Genomic DNA, 14029 nt, shown 5'->3' on the forward strand with positions numbered 1-14029 from the left:
CAGCTAGAACTGGTATCGATTCAGCCTCTGTCATCAGCTAGCAAGCTGTGTCTTCTGAAGCACGTCCCTTCGCCCTTCGGGGCAAAGGGTAATAGTATCTGCCTTGCATACCCTTTTAGAATTGGCAGGAGATGAAACAAAACCATATGAGAGCACTGTGCACCCGTGAGGCAGGGAGATGTGGGGCCCTACCCTGATTGTTTTTTTCCATGGCCTTTGCAAATTTGTCTGATAGTTGGAGAACTTAGCAGAACGTTTGGATACCGCAAAAGGTCCCTAGATTTATCCATTGGCCAAACGAACGTCAGAATAGTAATAATGATAATAACAATAATAACAATAACACTACCACCACTTTGCTGAAAACAGACCCCACTCTTGACCCTGTGGGGATCGGAGGAAAGAGGGTGCTTCTGGTTTCTGTGAGGCTGAGGACTTAGACTCAGTGGCTGCTTGGTTCATTTGGGCATGGGACTTAAATGTCACTGAGCACTCTGTTTTCTTGAAAAGTGGGGAAGACTCGCTTCCATAGAAAGAATAAAGGGTGTAAGAGGCAGGAATTTTGGAACTGACATCTAGATGGGGATGGGAGAAACTTTTTTTTCGGTCTTCCAATCTGTTGTATTATAATTTAAAATTTTAACTGTGCTCGTGTATGTGTGTGTGGGTAGGCCTCTTAATATTTGGAAAAGTTTTAGAAATCCCAGTTCATTTCAGCTGTGCCAAGTGCAACCACGAAAGGGCTTGGGGATGCTCCACCCCAATTCAGTAGGAAATTTTCCTACTAGAGCATCTTGGCTTGGGAGAGGAAAACGGAGAGAACGAAGAGGGCAACTGGGCACCTCTTGAGGTCAAGAATTGGGACCTACCACCTAATGGATTCCCGGTAGGCATTCAGTAATGTTTGTTGAGGGAAGAAACCATCAGAGAAATTGAAACCCCAGAGAAAGGTAGCCGGGCAACTGGTTAAATTACTCCTGCCCCACCTGGAGAGTCTCTTATCTGTCGCAACCTAGTTAGATTTCTTTTATATTAAAATAGAAGCAGCTTAGGTAGGTCATTCCTTTTCTTTCGTTAATGCAGCATTGGTAATTTATAAAGCGTTTTTATCAACATTATCCCATTTAATGTTTATAGTTGATTCTGAGATTAAAACACACACACACACATTCATCAATGGGTGATTAATTATCCTGCGCCTGCTTCTTGGTGGTTTGGTTTTACCAGGTGGCAGGGTAAGGCCCTGCTGAAGATGGCAGGGAGCTAGAGAAGGAAAAGGGAGGGACCCGCGTGGAGCTGCAAGAAGCAGGTGAGTTCTTGAAAGTAGGCCTGAGGTTCTTAGGCACTAGGCCATCTGTCAGGCACCTCACATTCATTATCCTATCTGCTTCTTGGCTATCTTGTCAGGCAAGTATTATTAGTCTCCTTCTAAAGGCTTAGAGAGGTTGCTAGGTAAATTGCCCAGGGTCACAAAATAAACTACTGGTGGAGGCAGAATTCGAAGCCAGGAATGCCTCACTTTAAGAATTTCTCACTTTTATGTTTGCCTACTATGTGCTGTTATTGCAAGGCTGTATTTTTAGACCCAAATCACTGTGTCCTGGGAAATATAGGTTATATTTGTAGAAGCATTCACTATCATTTTGATTCTTTAATAAAGGCATAAAGCTTTATTTAAATTCAGATAGAAGTAGTAATAAAAATTAATAATCATGATGTTAATAATAGCACCAAACACTCATATATAGTGCTTACTATGTGCCAGGTACTATTTTAAGGCTTTGCATATATTCACTTATTTAATCTTTCTGACAACTCTGTGAGTTGGATACCATTCTCGTCCCCATTTTATGGATGGAGAAATTGGGGCACAGAATGGTTAAGTAACTGGCCTGAAGTCATACAGGTAGTAAATGGCAGAACTGGGATTTCGACCCCGGCAATTTGGCTCCAGAGTCCATGCCGTACGCCTCTTAATAGAAACTCAGTATACAGAAATTCACTTTCCAGACTCTAAGATCAAGGAATGGGTTCAACAAGAATGTACCTGCAGCAGTCATGCGAGCTTGAGGTTGTGCTCGGAAGTGTTCTGGCCAGCTGGCCGCATAAGGACACTTGTGTCTGTCAAAGCATGTGCTACCTAACCTGAAATGTGCCTGGCTCATGTCCCATCACCAAATGGACTTGCATATGTGAACCTGAATTTAACTTTTCCATTTGTTTGTTTGTGGATTTATTTGAAATCTTTGATTCCTACGTATTGGCAGCTTGTCCTCCATTTGAGAATAAATCCAGCTTTTCACTGAGAAAAGCCAGCAGCTTCTTCAAGTGCTAGGAAGTAGAATAAAAGCTTAAAACATTAATAATCTATAAATAGAAAATATTAACTGTCAGATCTCATACATTCAGGGAGGAAGATTGCCAGCAATTAATTCACTTTTTAATTCAATGTTCAGTGAGCACTTTTCTCTTAAACTTCTAAATTACTCTGATAAAAACAAAACAAAATATCTCTAATGGGCTCACGTGAATAGCTTGTGACTTTTGAAATTAATATTTTTTTCCAAAAAGATATCATTGGCATTAAGTATGTGACTTCAAAAGTTATGCTGCAGTATTTCTTGTTGTTTTATTATGTCTTGAAGTTAATATTTTTCCCAAAATAACTTTCTCATTTTATAATTAAAAACATGGAGAAATTGAATGATATATGAGACTATAATTTCCTAAAAATGTTTTCCAGTACATTTATTTTAGTGTAGATAAAGTTTGCCTCTAAAGTCCTGTTGATGGTTTTCAAGTGCCCTCATGAACTATTAGGGAAAAATGAGAACATGAAACATGTTCATACTCATGTGACCTGTTGCTTAATGCTTTCTTAAAGACTGAATTTTAATATTAGATGTTTATTGTTTCCATGAAAATCACATCCTAAAAACCTTCTTATGTAACATAAGTACCTATTTGCAAATACTCTCATACTATTTAAATATTATAACTCTGAAATTATTAATTATAAAGTATACCATGTGATGAGAATATAAAATTGCTTCTCTCCTTGCTGTCATGCATTGCTCACCGTGTTATAAATTGATACAGTCCTTTTAGAAAGCAATTTAAAAATACTCCAAGAATGACTTAAATGTTAAAGCCTCTTGGGTCAGTAATCCCACTGCTGAGAACCAGAGTAAGGAAATAATCTAAAATGTGGAATCCTATGTTCATGAAGATGTCCATTGTAGTGTTGTTTATAATAATATAACATTGAAAGCAAGATAAATGCTAAAAACAGGAAAATTGTAACTGGTTATAATGTTATCAAACAGGAAGCAACCTTTACTGTTGAAATAGCAGAATGATATACAGAAGGTCCCTAAAGTCTTGGTGCAATTTAGGTGGTAAAACCAATGCACGTACCAAGGACCTTTTCTAAGCAACACTTTACCAGGGCCCATTCTGTTACTGCAGGGGCTTGAAGGGAGCTGCAGTGCACTCACTTAGGGCGGAAGCACCCTCATTTTCCTTTGGACCTTTGGTGACTGACTAAGCTTTTGTACACAGAATACATCCAATAAATGTTGGCTTGTGTGAGTTATTGGTTGATTGAATGAAAGAATGTATTTTAAAATATCATTATTCTGACCATTCTTCACAATAATCAGACCAAATTAGTGAGGCTTACCAAGAAGGTTTTCCGATTATAGCTAGCTTTCCTTTTTTTCTTAGTGCTTTCTTTCTTCTACAAAATTGTCCGTTAATACCTGCTCATTCTCACTAGTTTCTGACCTTTCCTACCTAGGATTTTGTTCTCTCACATTCACGAGATGAAAGGACTCTGCCCCACGCTTTCATCAAGTAAAGCATTTGTCAACAACTGACCTATCACTGATCTTAGCCAAAATGGGCAATCTCCACTCAGTGTCTCATGTTCAGACATCACAAGAGTCCATGAGATCACTGCTAGTATTATTATTATCTGAGTATTAACAATGTACACACTACTAAACCAAGTCTCTTAGTGAGTGTTTTGAATGACAGAAGAGAGGCAATTCCCAAATATAGCTTAACAGAGGTGGTATTTGGTACACCATCAGTTACATAGAATACTTTCATTGGGGTGGATCTATTCAAGTTAAAAAAAATTCAGTTAACTTGAACGTAGCTTTTCTATTAAAACCACAAACCCCACAATGGTTTAGCCATCTTTCACTGTTTTAATGACTTTATTCTATGGCATTTACATCAAGAAGCAGTATAAAAGCTGCATAAAGGGCCGGCCTGGTGGTGCAGCGGTTAAGTGCACACGTTCCCCATCGGCGGCCCAGGTTCGCCAGTTCAGATTCGGGGTGTGGACATGAAACCACTTGCCATGCCATGCTGTGGCAGGCATCCCACATATAAAGTAGAGGAAGATGGGCACAGATGTTAGCTCAGGGCCAGTCTTCCTCAGCAAAAAAGAGGAGGATTGGCAGCAGATGTTAGCTCAAGGCTCATCTTCCTAAAAAAATTAAAAATAAATAAATAAATAAAAGCTGCATAAAAAGCCCATGCCACTTTTTGCATTCAACTCTTCTAGCCCATTGTTTTGACCTCTCAAGCTAATTTTGTAGCGTGCTGATCCAATGCTCACTCCTGACATGTCTATAGATTATCATCTTTACTCCCTCAGTTATGTTAAACTCTGGCTATAGTCTTACAAGATTGTCTATTTTGCGAATGAGGGATTTCTGCTTTCTTTTCTGTTATGTGGAAGCTGATGTTAAAGAAAATGATTCCACACAAACTCAAGGTCAATAGTTTGATTTTACAATAGAGATCCTGAGAATTTCCCACTAAACTAAATGGTCACAGATCTCTACATCTACAATAACTAGATTTTTTTGTTTCTTTCAAATTTTCATAAAATTGTTCTAGAGTAACATGACATGAGCTACACTCTAAGTTATTGAGAATTTGGTTATGGCTTGCTTTCAAACCACTAAACTACACTATGATAGATCATACGTTTGAGTACTTTTATTTGGAATTCAAAAGTATTTGGATCTATTAATATTCCATTTAACTGATTGTGAAATAAGGAAAGAGAAAGATTAAGTGACTTAAGATCCTTCGTGCAGAGCTATAGACAGCTACTCCCATTTCCTGCACAAAATGCTGTGCCCAAAAACTAGGGGGTCGCACCACACTGGCAGTCATGCAGTTCCTCCAGCTTCCTGAGCTCCTTCCCACCTCAGCACCTTGGCCAAAAGAAGGTACCGTTTACAGCTCAGGTGACACTGCCATGTTGCAATGGTATAAGCACAGGGCCTGCCAGTCTTGAAATTATGTATTTTTTAAACAAATATTTTTATTTGGGGAAATTAAAATTATATAAAATTCTGAGCACAAGAAAGACTGTATTAATATTTTTACATGGTCCCATATCTGATGATTCAAATTCATGTATAGATGCAGCCATATTGTACCCATGCATATTAACCTATTGATGTATTTTTGTTTTATTTGCACAAACAGATCATATTCAATAGTCTATTAGTTTTTTTCAAGTCACAGAGGTGAACTGCCTTCTTTGACTAGATACCATAATTTATTTACCTAAACTGCCAATAACGGAGTTGGCTGTTTCCAGTGTTTTGGTATTATAAATAATGCTGTCATGAACATTTATGTTCATATTTGTGGGCGTACATTTGCATGTGCTAAGCATAAACCTAGCAATAGATTCAGGACAACAAAGGACACGCTTATACAACATTTTGATAGATGTTGTGAAATTGCCCTCCAGAGATGTTGCACCGATTTGAGTACCCATTCCCCCATGTTTGGACAGCAGGGACTGAGACATCCTCTCGGTATTATTTTGGACCAAGAACCAGACCCTGACTAGAAATAACTGTTTGCCAGGCACAGGCAGATGGGTGTAATTCCAAGCTTTTGTGTGTGCGTGTGTGCACATGTGAGCTTATGCGCGTGTATGTATGCACTACACGGCTTAAAAATGCTTGCGGACCACTACTCTATTGAATCTAACTGTCTTGAAGCTAGGAGCCAAGTGCACCTTTGAGTCCTGGAATTGGGCTTCCTGAGGTCACACAGAGTCACGCGTTATTGATCAGCTGAATCCCTCAGCACCGGTGGTGAACCTGGCTGAAGTGACTCGGAGACATCCAATCAGATCTGGGCAGTCTTAGGAACAGGCTTTGGCACTTCAGGAAATCATTAATAAGTGAAAGTCAGGGCCCAAGAGAGACCTGAGGTTAGAAATGAAACACCAATAAACCAACGATATTCTGAGGGCCAAATTCAATTTGAGAAATTCATTCATTCAACAAATGTTTGTTGAGTGCCTGCTATAGGCAGACTCCACATTAGGTGCTGGGGATGCAGCAGTGAACAGAACGATAAAAATCCCCGGTCTCACAGAATGTATATTCGGAGGGGCTATGGATGATAAATTAAATGAGAGAAACATATTGTGGGTTCGATAGTGTAAGTGCTAAGGAAAAAAGTAAGGCAGGGAAGGGCATGGGGAGAGGCAGGATCTACAATTTTAAGCGGGAGGTCAGATAAGTTCTCCCGAGGTGACGTTTGAGTGAAGATCTGAGGGAGCCAGACGGACAGTGGGGGGTGACAGTATTCCAGGCAGAGGGAAGGCCCTAACCGGGAGGGGCCCTGGGGATCAGGGATCGGCAAGGAGCGCCTGGGGGCAAGGGAAGCAGCGGGAGATAAGGTTGGGGAAGAGCAGCTCAGGTTGTGCAGGGCTCCAAGGTCAGAGTGACGAATCTGGCTTTTACTCTGAGTGAGACAGAGCGGCGTTGAGAGGTTTTCACCAGAGAAGTGTTGCGAGCTAACTCTCCTTTAAAATGGTCACTCCTCACAGTAGAGCAGGCAGACAAGCGGTTACCAGGAGAAGGGCATTCTAGAGAGAAAAAACTTTGGAAAACTGAACAGTTTTCATGAGTTTTGTACTCTTTCAAGCGTCTGTTGGCCCGCACACTGCTTCAAGAATAATAATTATGAAAGTAGTGTTATTGTAAGTCATCTCAGGAATTGACACAGAAAGTGGAGTTTGGTGCTAGAGGATATAGCTCTAAGGTTTCAGCCAAAATATGATGTTTATACTTTCAGTGGATAATTAACGAGAGGAGTAAAGGAGTTTATGAAATTAATACTTCAGACAAGATAACCACGCTCATTGCTACAATTGAAAAGTTTTCCATATTATATGAAAAAAAATGCTGTATCTAAACGTAAAAGAAAGTAGCAGTTGTATAATATGATGAAGTTAATATTGATTAGAAAATCCAATTACTCCTACCGTTTATTCTGATATATCCCAAGAGAGCTGTTTGTCAGCAGGTGAACTTCCCGTTGTTGGGCCTGGTTGAGTAACTGGATGGATTCTCAGAGCAGCAGTGAAATGGAATGCTCACGTTTGGGGAGCTTGGCGGAGGGTTTGGTTTGGTTTGGTTTGGTTTGGTTTGGTTTGACCCTTCGGCTTATCCAACTGAGACCAAAGAGACTCGTTGTTTTATCTGGGAATGATTTTTGATTGAAAATATTTGATCATTGTGTGGTTGTTTAATTGTTTTCATTATACGAATGATAGGAAAAATTCAAGACTTTGACAAAGATTTGTGATTTTTTGCCTTTCTCTTGTACTAAATCCTTCTGGCCTTCCCCATCTTGTCCTGGATTCCTGCAGGAGCCTTCTGATTAAAAGGCTTCCAGGTCTTTTCATCAGGTCAATTTATCTTCTAGAAGAAACATTTGATCTTTGTACCATATCCTTTATGTCAGGTAGTAATGCGCTCATCTGTAAATAACAGAAAAACCCTACTACAGTGGCTTAAACAGAGGTTTATTTGTCTCATGCATTACAAAGCCTGGGGGTAGGTACTGTGGCTCCAAATTGCTTCCAGGGTCCCCATCTCTTCCCATCTTTCTGCTCTGCCATCCTCATTATGTAGGCCTTTACTCTCATGCTAGTTGCTGCACAAATGCAAGATGGCTGCTGTACCTCCATACCTCACTTCTACATTCCAAGCAGAAAGACGGGAGAATGGTAAAGAGGACAAAAAAGTCTCAGAATGACCTTGCTTTATATCTTATTCCATGAAGGGAAGCTCTTCTCAGGCACTTTTGGCTAGTTGCAAGGAAAGCTGAGAAATTGAGAATTTTGGCTTTTAGCCTCTATGTAGTAGTAGTCAAAGGAGAAGGTGGATATAATTGGCTTTTGGATAGCCAAACCATAGTTGTTTCCCTACTCCCTCTCTTCCATAAAAATCTTCGGCAATTCACCATTGCTTCCTGTATGAAGTCGACATCTCTTATTACTGTGCAGTATAATGTCATAGGATGACCGTCTTACCTAACTTAGGGAATTTATAGACAACTCATCTTCACTTTTGCATATCCACCTGTATGCCTCAAACTTCTCCAGAGAAACAGAACTAATAGGATGTGTTTATATGTATATATATATACATATATACACACACACACACACACACACAAAGAGATTTATTTTAAGAAATTGGCTCAGGTGATTACAGAGGCTGGCAAGTCCAAAATCTGCAGAGTGGGCCAGCAGGCTGGAGACCGAAGGAGGCAATGCTGCAGTTCAAGTCTGAGTTCATCGGCTGCAGAATTCCCTCTTGCTCAGGGGAGATCAGTCTTTTGTTCTATTCAGGCCTTCAACTGATTGGATGAGGCCCACCCACACTATGAAAGGCAATTTGCTTTACTCAAAGTCCACCAATTTAAATGTCAATCTCATCCAAAAACACCCTTACAGACACATCCAGAATAATGTTTGAACACATATCTGGGCCCAGCCAAGTTGACACATAAAATTAAGCATTACACCACCTAAATTAAGCATGCTTGAACGTCAGGAAATGACATGCGCTAAAAGGCAGAGAGAAAAGGGCTCATTTAGGAATTGAAGGGAGCTCAGTCTGTCTAGACCTTTGAGTAGGAGAAAATGACTGGGAAAGGTGAGACGGGAAGAGTGACAGAGACTACATCATGCAGGGCATTGTAGGCCCTGATGAGGGGAGTAGCCTCTACGTTAAGAGTGATGGAGTAATTAAAGGGCTTTAAGTTACTCAAGATGTTTGCTGATCCATTTCCTCCCTTCTCCATTCTGTCCTCTGCCAATCAATGTAGTGCGTGTGGAGTGGACCTTGGATTGGCCTAAGTTATTTAGCATGTCCGATCCCCTTGGCCTCAGCAGGTAGCTCAGGGATGGGCCAATACAACACAATATACTGTTTGCTGGAGCTTCGGAAAGAGAAAGTGTCCTCTTTTGCTGGATTTGCTGGTGTGACCATATGATACTTAGAAACTGCTGAAGCCAAGTTGCTATCACAGGATGTGGCAATCTGAAGATAAAGCTGACACAGAGAGGACAGCACTGTGGGATGGAACTTTGTAACAGATTATATTCTGAGTCCTGGATCAAGCTGTAACTGAAACTAGATTACTCCTCAAATATACAGTTGAGTCAGAAAATTCCTTTTTATTTGATTTAAACCCGTATGAGTTAGGCTTTTTGCAGCTGGCAACATGAGTATTCTTAGCTAATACACGTAGCAGATCACATTTGCATTTTATAAAGCTCATTTGGTCTACAAGGATAATGGCTTGCAAGGAGCAAGGCAGGGAGAAGTGTGAGGAAGTCAACTAGTAATCTAGCTGAGTGATGATGTTGGCTTGTCCCAGATTGGTTGCAGCTGGGGCAGAGGCAAGTGATGGATTTAAGAGGCATTGAGGATAATATACAGAGGACTTGGACATGGGGAGAAAAGTTAAGAATGGCTTCTAGGTTTTCTATTTGAGCACCTGGATTGGTGGTGTCATTCCTTGAGGTGAGGAGGCCAGACTGGATAGGGTTTGCCTGTGTAACGTCCACGTGAGATGACAAATGAGGTGTTGGATATATGGGTCTGAAATTCAATAGGAAGGACTAGGCTGGAGATACAGATTTGGGAGTCACGAGCATATAAAGAGTCAATGAAGTTATTTAGTAAGGAAGACAAAATACCATTATTCAAGGAACAGGTAAAGGAGACTGAGAAAGAGCAGCCAGAGAGGTGAGAGGCAAGTCATGGATGTGCAGTGTCACGGGAACAAGAAAGAATAGGGTTTAAGAAGGCTAGAGTGTCTGCAGCGATAAATACGGAGAGGTAAAGTCAGATGGGACTGAGAAGTTTCCTTTAAACTTAGGAACATGGAGGTCATCAGAGAACTTGAGCAATATTGGGTGTAGAATCCAGATTGCAGAGGGCTAAGGGTAAGGAGGTGGGAGTGTGTGTGACAGTGGAGGCATCAAATGAGAAAACTCTTTCAAGAGTTATTCCACTTTGCAGTAAAGTTTCTCACAACTCCAGAGCTAAGTCATCAGCACTCTTCTTGTTGCTGTCACTGACATATTTGGTGCTCCCATCCAGTCTCACGTCCTTAACTGTTATCAACAGGCCACAGACTCTCAAGTGTGTTTATCTCCAGCCTCTTCCCTAAACTGCATACTTAACTCTCCAGCTGCCTACCCAACATCTCCACTGAAAGCTGAATGGGCATCTGAAACTTACCATGTTCAAAACTGGCCTCCTGATCTTCCCCAAGCCTGCCCCTCCTGGAGCCTTGTTGACCTCACTGGTGGCACTCAATCTTTCCAGTTGCTCAGGCCAAAAATTGGACTCATTTTTGATGCCTCACTTTCTCTCATGTCTGTTATAAACTTTGTTAGCAAATCCCGTTGGCTCCACTTTCCAAATACATCCAGAATCTGATCATTTCTTACTTCCCACTGCCACTACTGTGATCTTTTACCTGAATTATTGTAATAGGTTTTCATACCTCGAGCTTTGCTGCCCCACAGTCTATTCCCAACATAGCAGCCAGAGGGATCCTTTGAAAAGATGCAACAGCCTCAAGAGTCTGGGGGCCCTTCAAGAAGAGTGAGAGGAATATACTCTCAACAGCAGGAAAGAGGAAAAAAAGGATGAAGTCTCTGTTTGAGAAGACAAGTACCCAATCTTCAATGAGGGAGGAAGAGGCTGGAAACTCCAGCCTAGATGAGTGCAAAGGCAGGTGTGATTTGCAAATTGAGGGGCCAAATACTTTAAGCAGCAGCAGCAACAACAGTGCTCACCAGGGGAACTAGTTGAAGACAAGGAGCTGGGTGCTAGTGGGGCCTGTCAGCCAGAGCTGATGCTGATGCTATTGTTCTGCGATTCTCAGGTTCTTGCAGACTCCTCTGTTCAACCCCTTTGCATTTCCCATTGTAGCAATTACAGTCTTTAACAATTAGGCCTGGATGTCTAGTTAGGTGTCTGGAAGCCCCAGGTCTGGCCTTGGTCTCTAAAGTCGCAGGGACGTTAAGCCAGACTTTAAAATTTTCCTTGGTCCAATATTTCACTGTTCACCCACACCCTATATTTAAAATCCATACCTTGCTCCTCCCCAGGTCAGCTCTCCTCATCCCAGCCAAGTGGAAAGGATGGTAACTTCTGTCCCTTGGATCACTCAGAAATGGAGTTCACTATGGACCAGTCCTAGACCTGACTGTTGGACCAAAACATGGAAGCCCTTACTCCAGTGGGCACAGAAATCCCAGGACCCCCAAGATTGGGGCTGGCATGTGAGGCTTCAATGATCACAGTATCAGATTCTAGTATTATAGAACACTCTGCTGACTAAGAACTCCAGCTTATTCTTTGAAGATACTGTGAGGAAACCCTATGAAAAATGTTGATGAAATTCATTCATGTTACTGTGTGTGGCTGTAGTTCGTGAATTTTCATTGCTGTATGCTATTCTATTGTATGAATATACCCCCAAATATTAGACTGTTGTTGGACATTTTGGTTGTTCCCAGTTTGGAGTAATTATAAACAATGCTGCAATAAACATTATTTTACATATTTAAAAAAAGTATGGGTGGAGTGGCACCCTGATCCTCTGGATTAAACCATAATTCTTACACTAGTCCTTGAGGTCCTATGTTACTTCTCTGATCTAATACCTACTACTCTGTCCTTTGGTTATTCCATCCAGCCATCCCAGACTCTTGGTATCATCAAACATGCCAGGCACTCTCCTGTCACAGAGCCTTTGCACTGGCCGTTCCTTCTCTCTAGAATCTTCCTCTCTGGGATCTTTGCACGGCTTTCTCTCTCCCCTCCTCTAAGTCTGCTTCTATGCCCCCTCCATGAGACCTACCCTGGCCAAGTGTTTAAAATTCCAATGTGCTCCCTAACACTCTCATTCCTCTCTATCCCGCTCTACTTCTTTTCTTCATACAATTATCATGTATAAGTTTAACATACAATATATCTCATTATGTTTATGATTTAGTCTCACTCCCCTGGGGGTCAGAAGGAAAGCCCTGGAAGGCAGGGATCTTTATTTGTTGACTGATATATCCTAAGTGCCTAGGATAGTGTCTGGCATATAATAGGAATTCAATGAATATTTGTTAAAGGGAGAAATGAAGGAAGGAAGGAGGGAGGGAAGATGGAAGGAAGAAACCTGAACACGTCTCACTGAGGAAGGGAGCCAGTAGAGGCTGAAGATACAAGCAAATGGACTGAACCAAGCCCTTGAGAATATGAGAAGAAATGGGATCTAGAGCACAGGTGGTAGGATTAGTACCGGACAAGGCTATGGCTGCAAAGAGCAGACTTACACCCTGGTGAAAATTTTATCAAGTCTCCAGCAAGAGCAGACAGGCTAAAAATCATACATGGGATTTATATTGCTATGCAATAGTTGGCTCCTGAGGTCCTGGGCCTCCTTCTGCATGGCTGGCTCTGGTTCTGTCTGCCCACCATCCTCCCCACTCTGCCCCCCAATCCCAAGAGGAAATGAAGAAAGGATGGATGTTGATGCAGTGAAGTCATAGGAGTATTGGGAAGATCCCAGTTGGGAGTGCTGTTCTGGTAGTTTGTTTTTTATTTTGTTTTGTTTTTCACAGAAGCGGGAGATGAGGTCATTTGCTAAGAATTAATTGGGTGGCAGTGGTGGGCTTTGAGGTGTGAGGAGAACGGAGAAGTTTGGATATTTTTATTGTGGAGAATGGGAGAATCTTAGGGATTGCTGCTGAGGTAAAAGGTAGAGAAAGGTCGTTAGGGTATCACAGAAGAATTGAGTTAAGGTCAATGATGTGCATTCATGGCTGTCAGAACCTGCCCAATTGTGCATTTTGCTACAGCAGTGCCCAGCAGCCCAGGTGCCAGCATGGAGCTGCAACCCCAGGGTTGAGTTCTCTTTTTTTGACCAGGCAGGTGAGATAGAACAATGGGCAAGTTGTTCAAGGCAGAAAAGTATCTTGGTTGAAGTGATCGATGATTGAATCTAAGCTGGATGAGGAAGGGAGTGAAGACGTAAAGGGACCAATAGGAATAAAATAGAGTGTTGTATGGATTACAGCAGTGCTTATCAAATTTAGTGGGTATAAGAACCACCTGGGAAGGGCCAGATTCTAAAATTATTATTCAGTGTGTCTGGGTGAAGACCAGAATATCTTCAACAAGGATCCTGGTTGATTCTGATGTAAGAAAGCCATGGACCATTTTTTTGGACAAATAGTGGATTTTAAGTTATAGTGAGTTTAAAGAAGTGATTTTTGAGAGGAGCTGAGAGAGAGAATACTATAAGTGATGTGGATTAAGGCTGCCCCAGCTAGAGAAGCCCAAGGTGACCTGGCCTACATGCCAAACTATATGACCCAGTGGACTTGTTTTATGGTACGAATTAGTACTGCCCCAGGGAGAGAAGCCCGGGGCATCCTCAACTGCATGCCGATCTATATGGCCAGATTCGTATCTAAAGTTATATGACCGCACAATAACCAGACCCCATCTGCACTGAAATCATTTAATGACTTTTACATCATCTTTTCTTTTTTCCAGTAAAAATAAGTCACGTACCCATGCCTTATAAAATTAGCCCTAACCCTCAACTCAGGGCAGCAGAAGCTCTGACTGCCCATGGGTCCTGTCCCCATGCTATTCCACACTAT

Source organism: Equus quagga, chromosome 18, assembly GCF_021613505.1.
Source record: "Equus quagga isolate Etosha38 chromosome 18, UCLA_HA_Equagga_1.0, whole genome shotgun sequence".
NCBI lineage: Eukaryota > Metazoa > Chordata > Mammalia > Perissodactyla > Equidae > Equus > Equus quagga.